The sequence below is a fragment of the Diceros bicornis genome, chromosome X, assembly GCF_020826845.1.
Source record: "Diceros bicornis minor isolate mBicDic1 chromosome X, mDicBic1.mat.cur, whole genome shotgun sequence".
NCBI classification, from domain to species: domain Eukaryota; kingdom Metazoa; phylum Chordata; class Mammalia; order Perissodactyla; family Rhinocerotidae; genus Diceros; species Diceros bicornis.
In genome coordinates this window covers 104,606,680-104,622,136 of record NC_080781.1, presented here as the reverse complement: position 1 = coordinate 104,622,136, position 15,457 = coordinate 104,606,680, and the positions used below count along the sequence as shown (strand labels likewise).

General features: G+C 38.2%; 1 long non-coding RNA gene across 1 annotated transcript in view; it reads left to right on the top strand.

Moving 5' to 3' along the window:
• Positions 1–15,121, top strand: part of LOC131401340 (uncharacterized) — a 50,598-nt gene extending 35,477 nt beyond the window's left edge. The window contains exons 2-4 of the long non-coding RNA XR_009217643.1: positions 6,041–6,119; positions 6,358–6,587; positions 14,297–15,121. This is a non-coding gene — a long non-coding RNA (uncharacterized LOC131401340). The remainder of the gene's footprint in view (positions 1–6,040; positions 6,120–6,357; positions 6,588–14,296) is intronic.
• Positions 15,122–15,457: the final 336 nt, after the last annotated feature.

Here is a 15,457-nt window from a genome sequence, read left to right as displayed (position 1 = left end):
TTTAATGGCCCAGAAAAAGGTTCTAGACAGTGAAACAGCATTGCTAAATGTCTCCTAAATCAAAAGAGCAGTTACCAATATTAATTCTACTCAAAATATGCAGACAGAGTGTTGTGACCAACTGAGTCAACAGAACGCAGGTGGCGCCTGCCCCCCTCAAATCTACAGGTCATCTCAGATATATCAACCTCCATTCTGGCTCTGGAGGTTTCTATTAACACTGTGCTTTCTGACTCAAGGTTATAGAGTGCAGATTCTCAAAGAGGAAGGGCCATTCTTGGAGTTGGCCATTCAAAATTCATTTTAAAATGTCCTAGTGGTATCATATAATCTCACGTTACCTTACTTCAGGTAAGCATTTTTGCTTTAAGGTAACAAAAGACAGAAGTTATAGCATATTCAGAGAGTTGAGAGCAAGACACCTCTGAATACTGCAATACTTGCAGCCGTACTAAGCACTGGCCATGAGCGTAAGATGGCATGGCCCTAGCTTGTTAAAGACACTTTCTACAACTCTGTTTCAAAGTTTCTCCAAGGTTACTGACCCTTCAGGAGTAAAATAATAACAGAGTCAATGTGGTTGGAAGCTTCCCCATATATATGCAGTGTGGAGCCTCCACAGAGATGCTTGCACTTGTAACAGTAAGGAAGTGGTACAGAAACCTCTTAGGAAGTGACTAGGAAAACATTCATATCCTTAGAGGTGCTGGTTATAGGAAGTGATAACAAATTTCCTAAAGTGTCCTCCAAAAGACTGAGAGGTTACAGGAGGTCCAAGCTATAGACACCATTTATATGTACTTATCACTCATCTTCTGCCAAGAACTTGAAGCCATAAGCATGTATAAAAGAAGAAAAAACAGTTTAAAGAAATAGGGCAAATGGAAAATGATAAAAGCCAGAGAGAAGAACAGCCACCAGAAATGTTTACCTATGGTCATATGTAGTTACTGAAAGTGGGCTTCAAATTTGGTTTTAAGCTATCTATTGGCTGAAGTGAAGAAGGAAACTTGATTAGTTATAAAACTCACTGTGGGAAGGAAATAACTATCTGAATGCAGCCTTTGCATTTATGTGCTTCAAAGTTAAAATTGTATCTGTACATTGATATGATGTGGTAGCATCTGAGCCTCAGGAACTCATACCCAAAGGGCTATAATAACAGCCTCCATCCTAAATGTACTGAACACAAAGGACAAAGATGTTAAAAAGTAATTTAAAATACATGAAAAATAAGCTTGTTGATGAATGAATTCTCAAAAATCAAAACATCTTGCTTTATAAAAATAACAAAAAATCTTGAAACTCTCAGCAAGCAAAATATAGATTTTAAACCACAAATTGAAGTTTGTAAAGAATTATTTTGCTGCCACAGAGCAGAATGTAAGGGAAAAATCATGAAGAACTGCAAGGGAAAAAATCAACTTTTGTTATAAAGTGGCCACTACAAAAGCTATAGGCTATCCCAGAACTGAAGGAAGCACCAAGTATTAAACCTGATCGAGACCTAAAATGGCAGGACTCACAAAAATTGCTCCACTGAAGCAAAAGGAAAGAGACCCTGAGGATGAAACTAAATGTTAAAAGCCCTTTAACTCTCTATTATACTTCCTGAAAATCCTCCAGTGCCACAAAGAAAAGAAAGCAATATTCCTTATGGGGCTACTACAGCTGTGGAAGCAGAAACACCTAGAAATTCTAAGCAACTTCTTCTAATAGAAACATCCTCAGACTAGGATAGTCCCCCTCCCACCCGTACGCACTCTTGCTGATTATAAAATAGTATTGTGGGGCCGGATGGGTGTTGTGTATTTTAGAAGCCTACTGTAATTTATTTGTATGCTAGAGGAGATGAGAACTACATGATTGCGCAGTTCTTCGCTGCAGCAGAGTTCTATTGCTGAAACCTCCTCAGCTTCTGTTACAAGAATCCCAAAACACTGAGGAAAATGGACCAAATCAAGTTGGAATTTTTGGCTCGAATTCAATCCAATTGCTCCCATGCAGACATATAGTGAATCTTTCTTTTCTGAAAAAAATAACAAGGCAAAAAAATTAAAACAGAAAAACAAAAAAACTTACCAAAAACCCGTTTAACGAAGGCTGATTAAAATCAAACTCTGGAATCCACAGGGCTACAAATGTGATAGTGACATTTGCAAGGTGTGTGCCTATAAAACAGTAATTTACACATTTGAATTATTGGCATGATAACACTAAACCACATTTTCTCCTATATTTAAAATGTTATTGCCTTAGTGTTGAGAGAATAAATGAAATAAAACCAATTATGGTCTGTCAAAGTGACTATTGATAATAACAAACATTCTTAGAACTCGACATGATTTTACACTATTTTTTTAAGAGTGCCACTTGGTTCTTAAAAGACTTTTATCTATATTTCCAGCAGCTTGAGTATTAATGACTTAATTTAAATTATTACAAGTATACAAAATATTCTTAGGAAACAATTTCAGAACCCAAGGAATACATGAAACCCTTAGCCATAGGCTAAGGCCAAATGGCCTACTCCTCCACCCCATAGATCAGAGATAGAGCATTCGGTAGAGTTGTTCCCAATCTTTCCTGTTCAAATCCCTAGCCCCACCCATCCTCTCCAACACTAAGGATACTTAGACCACCTGAAGTGAGATCTCTGTCTCCTCCTGTCTATCTCCAAACCTCACCTTAGCCACATTTCCCTTTTCTAAATCATAATATTTTTAGGGGCCGGCCCCGTGGCATAGCAGTTAAGTGTGTGCCCTCCGCGGCTGGCGGCCCGGGTTCGGATCCCCGGGCACACACCAACGCACCGCTTGTCAGCCCATGCTGTGGTGGCATCCCATATAAAGTAGAGGAAGATGGGCACGGATGTTAGCCCAGGGCCAGTCTTCCTCAGCAAAAAGAGGAGGACTGGCATGGATGTTAGCTCAGGGCTAATCTTCATCACAAAAATTAAAAACAAATAAATAAATAAATCATAATATTTTTATATTGCTACCAATCTTTTCTTCCTCCCTCTCAGAGGATGAGGTGCTCCACTTGTACTCTCTTCTTCCCATCCTATTTCTCCATCCATCCTTGGTCCATCATTCACCCCTTCTCTTGGGGTATCTTCAATCTCTCCCTCTCTACTGCTGTCTTCTCTCTCCATAAAAACATGCCCAGTTCTCTTCTCACCTCCACACTTTTTTAAAAGGCCTTTTATTTACCCTGTGACTTCTTTCAGTTACAGTCTTAATCCTGCCACCTGTGTTATAACCAATAAATGTAAATATTGATAAAACTCAATCCTTGCTATCAAAAAGCAATCTAACAAAAATGAACAGATTTCTCAACCTAATCATCTTTGATTTCTCTACAGAAGTATTTGAAACTGTTGACTATCCCTTCTAAGAGATATCCTCTCCCTCGCATTTTCTGGTGGTATTCTGGTTCTACTTCTCCAACCCCTCCTCTGTTGGCTTGGCTAGCTCTTTCTCTGACTCCATAAATGTGGGTTTTCTCTAAGGTTCAAACCTGAGGTCCTTCTCTCTTTCTACACTCTTTCCCAAGGTATTCTCTTTCTTCTTTTAGCTTCAGCTCTCACCTCTGTACACATTTCTCCTTAGTCTCTTTCTCTACAATTTAATTGCTGTCCTAATACACCACTGTACAGTAGTCCCCCCTTGTCTGTGGTTTCGCTTTATGCAGTTTCAGTTACCATGGTCAACTGTGGTCCAAAAATATTAAATTGAAAATTCCAGAAATAAAAAATTCATAAGTTTTAAACTGCATGCTCTTCTGAGTAGCATGATGAAATCTTGTGCTGTGCCCTCCATCCCACCTGGGACATGAATCATCCCTTTGTCCAGTGTATCCACTATACGTATATACACCACCTGCCCATTAGTCACTTAGCAGCCGTCTGGGTTATCAGATCAACTGTCATGGTATTGCAGTGCTTGTGTTCAAGTGACCATTATTTTACTTAATAATGGCCCCAAAGTGCAGGAATAGTGATGCTGGCAATACGGATATGCCAAAGAGAAGCCAAAAAGTGCTTCCTTTAAGTGAAAGGTGAAAGTTCTCGACTCAATAAGGAGGGAAAAAAAACTTATGTTGCAGTTGCTAAGAATTATGGTAACTGTTCTATTTTATTATTAGTTATTGTTGTTAATCTCTTACTGGGCCTAATTTATAAATTAAACTTTACCGTAGGTATGTATGTATAGGAAAAGACATAGTATATACAGGATTAAGTACTATCTACGATTTCAGACATCCACTGGGGGTCGTGGAATGTATCCTCTGCAGATAAGGGGTAGGAGGACTACTGTATGTTTAAAACAAATTGCTGGATAACACTACAGAATATTTTACCAGCACATTAAACTCAATCTGCCAAAAACAGACTCACCATTTTTTCCTAACAAACCAGAAGCTCTTCTTTCAGACTTCCTTCTATCTGATAATAAAAATCTTAAAAAATAATAGTAACAAAAAAAATAATAACAGAAAACATTTATTGAGCACTATGTGCCAAGCACTATTATAAAATGATTTTCATTTAACATCACACACATCTCAACCTTACAGAACAGACACTGTTATTATCATTATTTTACAAAAAAGGAAACTGAGACTCTAAAGATTAAATAACTTGTACCAAGTTAATAGCAAGTAAATGAGGGAGGCTGACTTCAAACCCAAACACACTAGGCTAAACTATTAAGGACAAGTAATCCAAGCAGCAGGAATTTGGATTTTAAAAAAAATTACTTCTCTGTAATGAAGAGACATCATTTTCAAACAGTCCATTTTGCTCATGGCCAAGGACATCATGACCCAGCAGCTGGAGTTATGAGAAGTTGACTGGAGAAAGGAAGGCTGTGATACTGTTTTCTTCCTTTAATGGGTACCAGTGAGACATTAAACATCTCCTTTATTGTACAATATAATTGCTCTGAGTTCATCCATTCATTCATTTGTTTACTACACATTTGTTAAGTAGCTCCTATGAGCCCAAATGGAACTAGAATTTGAGGTCAATATGCAATTTGCCATGAAAACATGAAGAAACAAACAATTGAGGGGGTGGGAGACTCTTTTATAAACAGAGTGCTTTTGAATTTTCATGACCAATAAATACTTTTGCACAGTAACTCAATGACTCTGCTTGTACCCTTTGATCATAAGAGCATTAAAGACGGCCTTTTTATGTCAATAGAAGTAATGACATACGAGCCTAACAAGAAATGTCTTCACATTAGTCCTTCTCACATGGGGAGGAGAAGAAATACATTGAGATTTATCCAATCTATGTATATCTCATACCCATTCAGTACTCACAAAAGCCCCAAGGGAATGGATCAAGAAGAACAAACATATCTTGACTCAACTAAGTTGCACAATGATGATGATAATTCATATTTACATCGACACTCCAAACTTCAAAGCATGCTCACAAAGAGACATCATTTCACTTTATATAAAAGAAAACACAAGGTTTGCCTTCAGCAAAATAATAAACTGTGCTAAGTGTATCTTTTAGGAATCTATCCAGGCCCCCCAAGTTATACCCTCAAGCTCTACCCCTACACCCTTCTGCCATGTTCTTCTCGTTCTACATATCCCCTGGATTTTTTTTTTTTTGTCCTATGGCCAATCACCTAACCTAGAAGAATAAGTCTTTAAGAGAGAACATACCTCAATACTTAATTCACCGAACAAACATTTATCAAACTCCTACTATGTGCCAGGCACTATGCTAGATGTTGAGAATAAAATTGTTTGCAGAAATATAGTGCATTCCTTAATTGGGGTTGCTCCACCACCAACACAGAACACTACAAATTGGACAAGAGGTAAGTGTCCTGACTCCATTTTATCAGTTCTTGTATCAGATTTGTCCCTTCCAACTCTGGTTTTTGTTTGCTCCTGTTCAGACTTAGAGACACAGTTTTTTGACTTAGGTTATCAGAGCTTGGTTCATCAGCAACTCTACTTTTACACTACATCCAGTCTTTGTCACCCTGTATCCTGTCTATACTATTCACAGAATCTGCCAATCTGGCTTTGCTATTTCTACCTCAGCAGGAAGAGCTTAACTCGTCTGCAATCCCACTACGGAAACTAAGGTAAGATCCCAGCCTCCTTTCTTTGAATTCTTGATCTTACATCTCTCTTTTATTCTATTATCCTCTCATCCATATTGGTCTCATTTTCCCCTTCCGTGCCTCTTGCTTCACCCTCTTTGTCCTCTAGCCTGCACCCTTTAAAACTCTGGTAATCTACCCTGGCAATCTCCCAAGTCACTCTATAATAAGGCCTGAAAACCTATAACACATTTCTTAACGGATTGTGCATATTTTGCAGACTTCCTGCATCCCAAGGCTGACATAGTTTTCATGGAATCCAGCTTGCCCTACCAAAGAGACCTATTTCAGTGAAGTCATAAGAGTCTCTCAAAACCAACTGATCATCTCTGGAATGTCAGAATCTTCTTGAGTAGTCAGCCTTCTTAAAAACATCATCATGATGGGTCATTTGCTCTTCATGATCACCATTTTTTTTGAGCAAATATCCAAGCTTCCTGCTTGGTAGAGGTAAGGCTTTGGATTCTGGTCCTCTCCAAGAGGTTTTGAAAGCCTACCAAATTTCATGACATAAGAAGATGCCCATATTGCCTCTGTGGAAGACTAGACCGTAGTCTTCAAACATCCCTTGGAAACAATGTAATGTAGTAGAATGAACAATGGATTGGATGTCAGAAAATCTGGGTTCCTTTCCTTGCTATGTCACTGATTTACCTGGAGACCTTGGACAAGTCCTTTGTGGCAGACTTCTGGTAACTCACACACAGAATGTAGAGGCCATTCTAGGTTAGACTATGGTTGTTTCCAGCTCATGATGTCCACAAATCTATTTCTGTAGCCCCTGTAACCAATAAGATAGATTTCTGTATTCATTTTATTCTATTCGAAAAGCCAAATAATGTTTATGGTTTCCTAGACCATTATGGCTATGCTGGGTAAAGCTACATAAAAACAAATAAACAGAACAATCAGGATAATATGCTAGCTGCAGGTGCTTCTGTTTCACATTCAGACACAACCAAATTCTAGAATAGCCGAGTTCACAGTGGTCAGTGTCATGGAAACCGCCGCCTGGGAGTGTTACAAGAATCACCAGTAAACTGAAAGCACTGTTGCTGGTTGAGGAGCTAGAAGTGGAGAGGCCTCTGTGCAGACGAGTTTCCTCTTTTAATTGAACCACTCCAGTAGCAGGAACCAAACTGCTACTCCCTTAGACATTTAAATGACATTCATACTTTAGTGCTTGAACATCAGCTCTGTGAACACCTAAAACGGGGCTAAGTGAAAATTGGATAACATTTGGCTGACATTGTCATTGGCCTTTCTGTAATGTCAAAGATGGATTTGCATAATTATGCTGAAAGCTAGGAAACTGCATACAGCAGGAGGTTTCCTGGCTGATGTTAGGTTTTAGTCATGCTCCAGCTGTGACTCTCAAGACGAAGAAAATCTTTCAGAAATGAACAGAGTGCACACTTTCGAAGACAGCATAGTAACAGCTTAACGACAATTTAACTTGCATACTGATTTCCAAGGTATAATTAAGATAGGCCTGATAAGCAACTGATTGACTGAACAACGTTTTGCCTGGCATCAAAAGGGTTTCAGAGAAGAGAGAGTCCAAGCGATGTTACCTCATAAACCTCTTCTTGATTAAAATTCTTTTAAGCTGGCCAGATGCCTGATAGAAGCAAACTTTTAAAGACTGCCACTGTAACAGGTGTGTGTAATTGTGCGACCCTGTCTTTCCAAGGTCACTGCAGTCATAAAATGTCTCTTTTGAATGTGTCTACAGGGGAAAATGCTGAAGTAGATGAGGCCTCGTTAGTCTCCAACTTTTACCCCTTCATGGGGCACTTAATAACCTCAGGCTCTCTTTCCCCAAATGCTTTTTTATGATCCAACCCTGCTCTCACGAAAGGATTTGAAGCCTCTTAGCCTAGAGGATCACTTCTCTTAGTCTGTCATGACTAAGGTCCTGAAAGACCTTAAGAATTCTGAAGCTCCAACTAAAAGGGAACATTCAGATTGCAGTCAACTAGTGGACAGACACATTTCTGAGGGCAGCCGGCTTACTTGGCACTTGAGAAATCACAGCATTTGGATCAGCATTAAGATCAACTTTCCAAAGGAATATTTTCATGGAAATCTAACAATATATTTTACAGTGAGATTTTACGGCTTACAAAGCCTTATATGCTTTTCAGATAATATAATATATTATATGTTTTTCATTCGCCCACTGATTAAAAGGATTTCTATACAACATCTGCATTTCACTACGGAATTAATAGATGTCTAGGGTTATTCATGGGGCAAAGCAAAGATCAGTAATCCTTTGTCATTCGCTCACACTACTTAGTAGGTTCAAAATGTGATTGTTTCTTTGGTTTTCCAGCTTATATGGCACTATTAAGCAGAATCTGCACATGTAGTTCTGCTCTGACCATGTTATCCTGTACTGTATAGGAAGAACTTTTACCAGACTTCAAATGCCACAGAGCATACCTTCCAGCTTATTTCTAGTTTGAACTGGAGGTTGCAGCTTCTGCAATTTGCTAAATGGCAATTTGCCCTGGAACAACCTCATAATCAAAGAGTAGGCAGATGGATTGATTAAGAATTTCTGATTTTTTTTGAAGGATGAGAGCAAATGTCTAGCTTCTCTAATGCAAAAAGGCAGCAGCACAAACAAAAGCCATATCCATTTTAACAGATTATTATTATTAAAACATTGCACTTGTACAGCACTTGACGATTTACAAAGCCCTTTTACAACCATTATCTCATTTGATACCCACACCAACACTGTGGGACAGGTGTTCGTTAATATAGGCATTTGACAGATGAAGAAATTCAGGCACAAAAAGGTTAAGTGACTTACCCAAGGTTGCACTGTGAGTTGGTATGCATAAGAATTAGTTGCCTTTTGTGTTAGATAAATGAGGAATGGAGGTATCTGAAGAACTCACAATTCTGTCCCCTCTGAGTCCTGATTGAGAGGAAAATCTCACAGCAATATGTGGCAAGCTCATCTTTATTTCAACTAGTGTTTTCGGTATGTTAAACATTGTGCAAGAGAAGCAGACATGCAGGTTGTTCAGTGAAATTGGCCTGAGGCAGATGTGAGAGCTAATGTTCAATAATGAGCTAATGCTCAATATCATGTGCCAAATAATCAATGTGCAGTGTGACTTAAGCACCACAGAACACCCTAAGGTGTGAATTCGTTTGGATTTCATGATTGTTTATTTCCTGATAAACTTAGTAAATTAAAATCTACTCAAGCAAGTCAGGGAGTAATTTTCTTATGACGTGATTTTTACCAACCATCAGCCAGCCTACCTAAAAAATGTCGAATGTTAGCCTGAGTGAGAGACATCTCAAAACTGAGATAGTCTGAGAAATCTATTGGAATTAATTTCCAAGACCTAAAATAGCCATGTTCCCCAATCTCTTTGGAGTCTAACAACAAATATCGATTAATGAGAACCCGAGGATACCTTCTGCTCCCCTTCCTGCTGAATTTTTTTCCAAAAAGGAAAGAAAAATGAAACGGAGGGTCTAGCATATTCTATGAAGGCAGGCTTTCAAAAATAAGAAATGGAAAGTTTGCAGCATTTGTAGCAAACTTTGCTTTCCTCAGAGGTGTTTTTAAGGTAACTTGATATTCTGTATTTTAAAGGCAATTTCTACAGGGGAAAATGAGGTTCATTGACCAAATTTTATTGTTGAAAATAGCTACTAAACCTGCTAGCTGAAATGTATTTATGTGAATAGCTGCACTTTGAAGAAAGTAATTACTACTTTTATATGTTTCCAGTGCCACTGCTCAATTCTCATTTTCATAGTTTAAAAAGAAAAACAGGTTTAAATAATGCAATGCTTATTAGCGTGTGAATATAAACCTAATTGTCCCTTTTAGACTCTCAGAAGTAATTGGCAATGTCTTCTATGCAAGTGGGTTAAGGAATGTGCCATGTATGCAATTATAACTAAAAACTTTCATTTGGAAAATTGCAACCTTATCTTCATTGTCTTTTAGTAGCACAATAGCTGCCTGTCACTCTGCACTTTCCTTAGAGGATCTGTTGTAAGAATACGTGTAGAGCAGTAAAAACAAGTATACCCAGTATGCTGAATTATAGCAGAGTCATTCAGTGCCCTGTAGCACTCTGTAATATCACACATGTTCAGGTTGCATCTAACAAAACCAAAAGGATAGTTGAAAAATAAAAGTAAAATGGTTATTTGGCATGAAGTAGACCTTGAGATGACCCCCAGTTTTTCTTTTTATTGGATTCAGTTTCCTTTTCAACTGGACAAACCGATTCAGGAAGTGGCATAGCCTGAATGTTCTAGAAGTTTCTCAGAAATCTTTGCAGTGACCTTTCCTAAGACTCAATGAAAAATGTTTCCGCCTAACACTACAAGTTTCTTTTTCCTACCAGCTTAGAAAATGCCTGCCGCATTTCAAAACATGTGCCAGAGATTGATGAGATTTTAGTTAAATTTGCTTGATGATTATAAACACTCATTTTAAAAACACTAGGCTCATTTCTATACATGACTGCTCATCCTGTGAAAGTGAAAAATTCTCTTAAATAACCAAATTTCTTTTTGGCTGTGTATTGCCAAATACTGGTTTGCCCAATTGTGTTTGTTTGGTTTGTTGGATTTTTATCCAGAGTGACTAATCAAATTGCCATTTGATAGACCCCCATATATATGAATTTCAAAATATCCTTGCTATCCACACTTTATATGCCATGAAGCCAATTTTCAGTATATTTGTTTTATGTTATACTGACATCTATGGACTCCATAAGAGAAATTCAGCTTTTTAGAAAAAAATCTGTTCGCTGCTTATAAGCAACTTAAAATGGAACTCAACTATGTAGACTAAACGTCTCTAAATTTGCTATAAGCCACTGGTTTATCTTTGAACCTTATCAATTAGATCATAATCATTACAAAGCTCTTCTACTTACCTCCAATCAAAACTTGGGGAAGAGGCACTGAGTCTCCATTAGTGAAAAATTAGCATTTCCTCTCTAATGAAGAGTGGTCCTTATTAGTGAGACAATAAGGAGGATCCTGTCAGGGCATATACATTCATTTATCGTATTTTTACAATAATATCCATTATTGTAATTACTGTGTGCTGAAAACTTCACTAAACAGTATGGATACAATACTAGCCCTGCCCTCAAGGAACTCACAGTCTAACGGAGGTGACAGAGAAATAAAACAGGCAATTTACAATAGAGTATGACAAGTATTTGTTAGGTTAAGCTAAATGCTATAACAAACTTCAAGATATCAGTGGCTTAACTCAGCAAAGGTTTTTTTTGCTCATTCAAGTCAAAGTCCAATGTGGTCAGAAGGAGACAGAAGGGGCTCTATTTCAGCCAGTCATTGAGGGACCCAGACTCCTTCAATCTTATAATCCAACCATCTTCAACACGTGGTCTCTAAGATCATCATGGAGGGTAAAGAAGGAAAGTGTGGGGAAAAGGCATTCACTTTCATCTGCCTCTGCCCAGAAGAGACATATCACTTCTGCTCACATTGCATAGGGGAGAACCAGTCAGATAGCCCCATTTAGATAAAGGAGGACTGGGAAAGGTATTTCCACTGTGTCCCTAAGAAAAGGAAACAAGCTTGGTGAACAACTATCGATAAGCAGATATAACTAGTGGCAACTAAGTAACTTGTTAGCTGGAGGTAACTAGAGATAACTAGAGGAAGACAAGAAACTACAAAAAAAAATTCAAATCTAACTTCTTATTTCTTGTTAGAATAAGTGAGAACTATAGAAAATGAGAAAAAATAGAGGATAAAGTTAACTAGTAACTAGCTAACTAATAACTAGATAACTAGAATAACTAGAGTAAGCCAAAAGCCTCAGAATGATACTTTCCTCCTGACTCTAAATTCTCATTTCTTGCTTGAATAACTATTGATAACTAGATGTAACTAGTGTTGACCACACAACTAGTTAACCAGAGATAACTAGAGTAAACCACAAAGCTAAAAAACTCATTCCTTTCAAATCTAACTGCTTATTTCTTGTTAGAATACTGAGGGAGAACTATAGAAAACTAGAGACAAATAGAGAAATTTACAATTAGTTAACTAGTAACAAGCTAACTAATAGCTACATACTACAGACAACTTGAATAACTGGAGGAAGCCAAGAGGATCAGTAACACGCATTCCACTCAATTCTAATATCCTATTTCTTATTTGAATACTGTGGGTTACTAGATGTAACTATTGTTAACTAGGTAAATAGTTAACTAGAGATAATTAGAATAACTAGAGGACACCAAAAACTAAAAATCACATTCTTCTCAAATTTAACTTCTTATTCTCGTATTCTGAGTATTGTCCACCTCTGCATTTCCTCATTATCGTAATATGTCCCCTATTAGGATGCCACATTGTTTCACTGTAAATCCTATCTGCTCCTATTTCACACTGCTCTGATGTTGAAGACAAATTTCTTAATGGAAATTAAATGTCTTAATGTCCAAAATGTCTGATTCATTACTGGTTGGAGTCTAATACTGCTGGATTGGTGCTCACTGGTAGTGGGCCACCAAGAGCCAGGTATGGAGTAGGGTCCTGTTTATACAGAAGGAGGAGTGATTGCTGGAACACAGAATATACCTGAGGTATGGAGAGAGCTAGGCAACCAGATAGACGATGGCAGTTATGGGAAAGTACATTTGCAAATGACAATCCCAAATCAAAGTCACTTGAAGAGAAAAAGGAAATTATTGGCTCATATAATCAGGAAATCCAAGGTAGATCTGGAATATCTCGCCCAGACACTAAAATGATGCCATCAGAAATATCTCTGTCCATCTTTTGCCTTTGATTTCCTTTGTTTGTTGGCCTCATTCTCTTCTAATAAGGTAGGTTTTACCTTATGGCAGGAATGATGACTGCTTGTAGCTTCCTTTCTTCTAGATATATGTCCTAAAAAGCAAGCCCATTTTTCTCTAGCTCAAAATTGAAAACCTCAAGGAAGGACTTGAATTGGCTAAGCTTGGTCACATGCTCAACCCAGAACAATCAGTGTGGTTAGAGGAATGGAGTTTTATGTTTGGAGGGGCTTGGGTCAGAAGCCCACCCGTGTGACCAGTGAGATGGGGCACTATGATTAGCAGCTGCCTCACGAGAATCACATGATTGTACAGGAGGAGAAGCAGTTCCCCAAAGGAAGTGGGGGCGCTAGACAGAAAAACCAAAATATAACCACTACAGGGTCCAAGGTGTCAAAGATGAACTCTCCAGATCCAGGAGGTGAATTTGAGCCACAACTGGAGATTTAATAGGAAAGATAGGGAGCAGGACGTTTGCCTAACAATGCATATATTTGTGCATACTTTTGAGAGAATCCAGTTTCAAAACAATAGATTGCACCAAAGCCCTAAAGTTGTGACACATCCATGATCAAATCCAGAATTATGAGGGCCTATGCACAAAACAGTGTTGGACATGTTAAATTATATAACACATATAAAGTACTTTTAGCACAATGAGCACATATCGGGTCTTCAGTCAATGGCTCTATTATTATTATTACTATGTGCCTAGAATTATGCCAAGTATTTTATACACATTATGTGACAATAACCCTATTTAGATAGGCATAGTTACTTTATTTCAAATAATTTGCTAAAATAACAGAAATGTTCATTTGCAGAGTTGGAATTTAAATCTAGTCTATCTGACTCCAAGGTTTGTCTTTTTACCATTATGCCACAGGTCTCTCATGGAATGCAAGTGATATCTCACGAAGCCAAGAAAGGCTAGGCAATTTATAGTGTATTTTTGATGCTTAGAGCACGGTGTGCACCTTGGTAGTTAGCATCTTTATTCCTTATAGATGAGAAACCTGATATTTTGAAGGTTCAATTGACATTTCTGGAGTTTTTCATAGAATTGATGCTGCTGCTAGAACTGTCCAGAATGAGGTGTTCCATTCACTCAAGCAAGGACATTATAGTACATCACATTATTGCTAAAGTAGACTGACAATCCCACGCTGTTCTAGTCCAGAATGAAATATAATGTTCATAAATCTCTGGGAGACTTCAGGGCGGTTGCACAGACGGATGTGAACTGGTATTCACATTATCTATATTCAGTTGGAAGGTGGTTTCCTCCTCATCCTCCAAATTCGTATCCATTTGTATGTCTTTCAGAAACCTAGGCAAGAGAGAATGTAGCCTGGGAAGCCATGGATAAGAGGTTTCAGTCATCAATCCTGGACAGTGATGGCATTGAAGCCTCAATAATAGTTATGGAACTGGAGTGGAAAGTAGGATGTGGTAGGCTGGGTCTGTGTAAGCAGTTTAAAGAAATTGAATTTACGGATTTGAAATTTAGTTAAACATTTTGGCAGAAATCATCACTCCAGGAATTTTGGAAACAGTCTAATCACACTTGAAGTTGAGGACATCTCCTTGACTTCTTACTTATTGAGCTCAGTTCTGAATCCTGAATATCTGGGATGCTGCCCCAGGGCAGCCTTTGTCAATTCCTGGATGGTTGATATAGCCTCGCCAAGACGCTACCTACTCTCTGTGCTTCTGGGCTTCCTAGAACACTAGGGTCCCACCACATATATATTGATGTTGTAGGGAGAAAAAAAAAGTATGGTGGTCAAAATCTTTGGGAAATAGTGGTTTAAATGTTCAACAGGTTTATTATTTATTACAGGACTTCTCAGAGGTTTTAATAAGCTCATATATGCTATGAATCTTTAGGAGAAGCATCTAGCATGAACTGTTTTTCAAAAGTATTTGACCAGGGATTTTTTTTCTTTTGTTTCTTTCTCTTTTTTTTTTTTTTTTGGTGAGGAAGATTAGCCCTGAGCTAACATCTGTTGCCAATCCTCCTCTTTTTTTTTGGTGAGGAAGATTGGCCCTGGGCTAACAACCGTGCCCATCTTCCTCTACTTTATATATGGGATGCCTGCCACAGCATGGCTTGATAAGTAGTGTGTAGGTCCACACCCGGGATCTGAACCTGCGAACCCCGGGCCGCCTAAGTGGAGCACATGAACTTAACCACTATGCCACTGGGACGGCACCTTTTTTATTTCTTTTTGATGACCACATACCAGCATCTCATAGAAAACTAGTATGTTTTATGAAATACAGTTTAAGGAATGTTAGTCGAGTATAGTGTAGCAATAAGTATGACATATATCAATTAGTATCTATACTGGAGGACCAAGGCACTGTCAGAAGTTCCTGGCAGCAAACCTAAAAGTTCTTAAGTCAACCCAGGAAAAGCTTGATAAGAGTGCTATCCTCACCAGGTAGCGTGTCCGACAAGTCTTTCAATCTCAGGAACCGGTG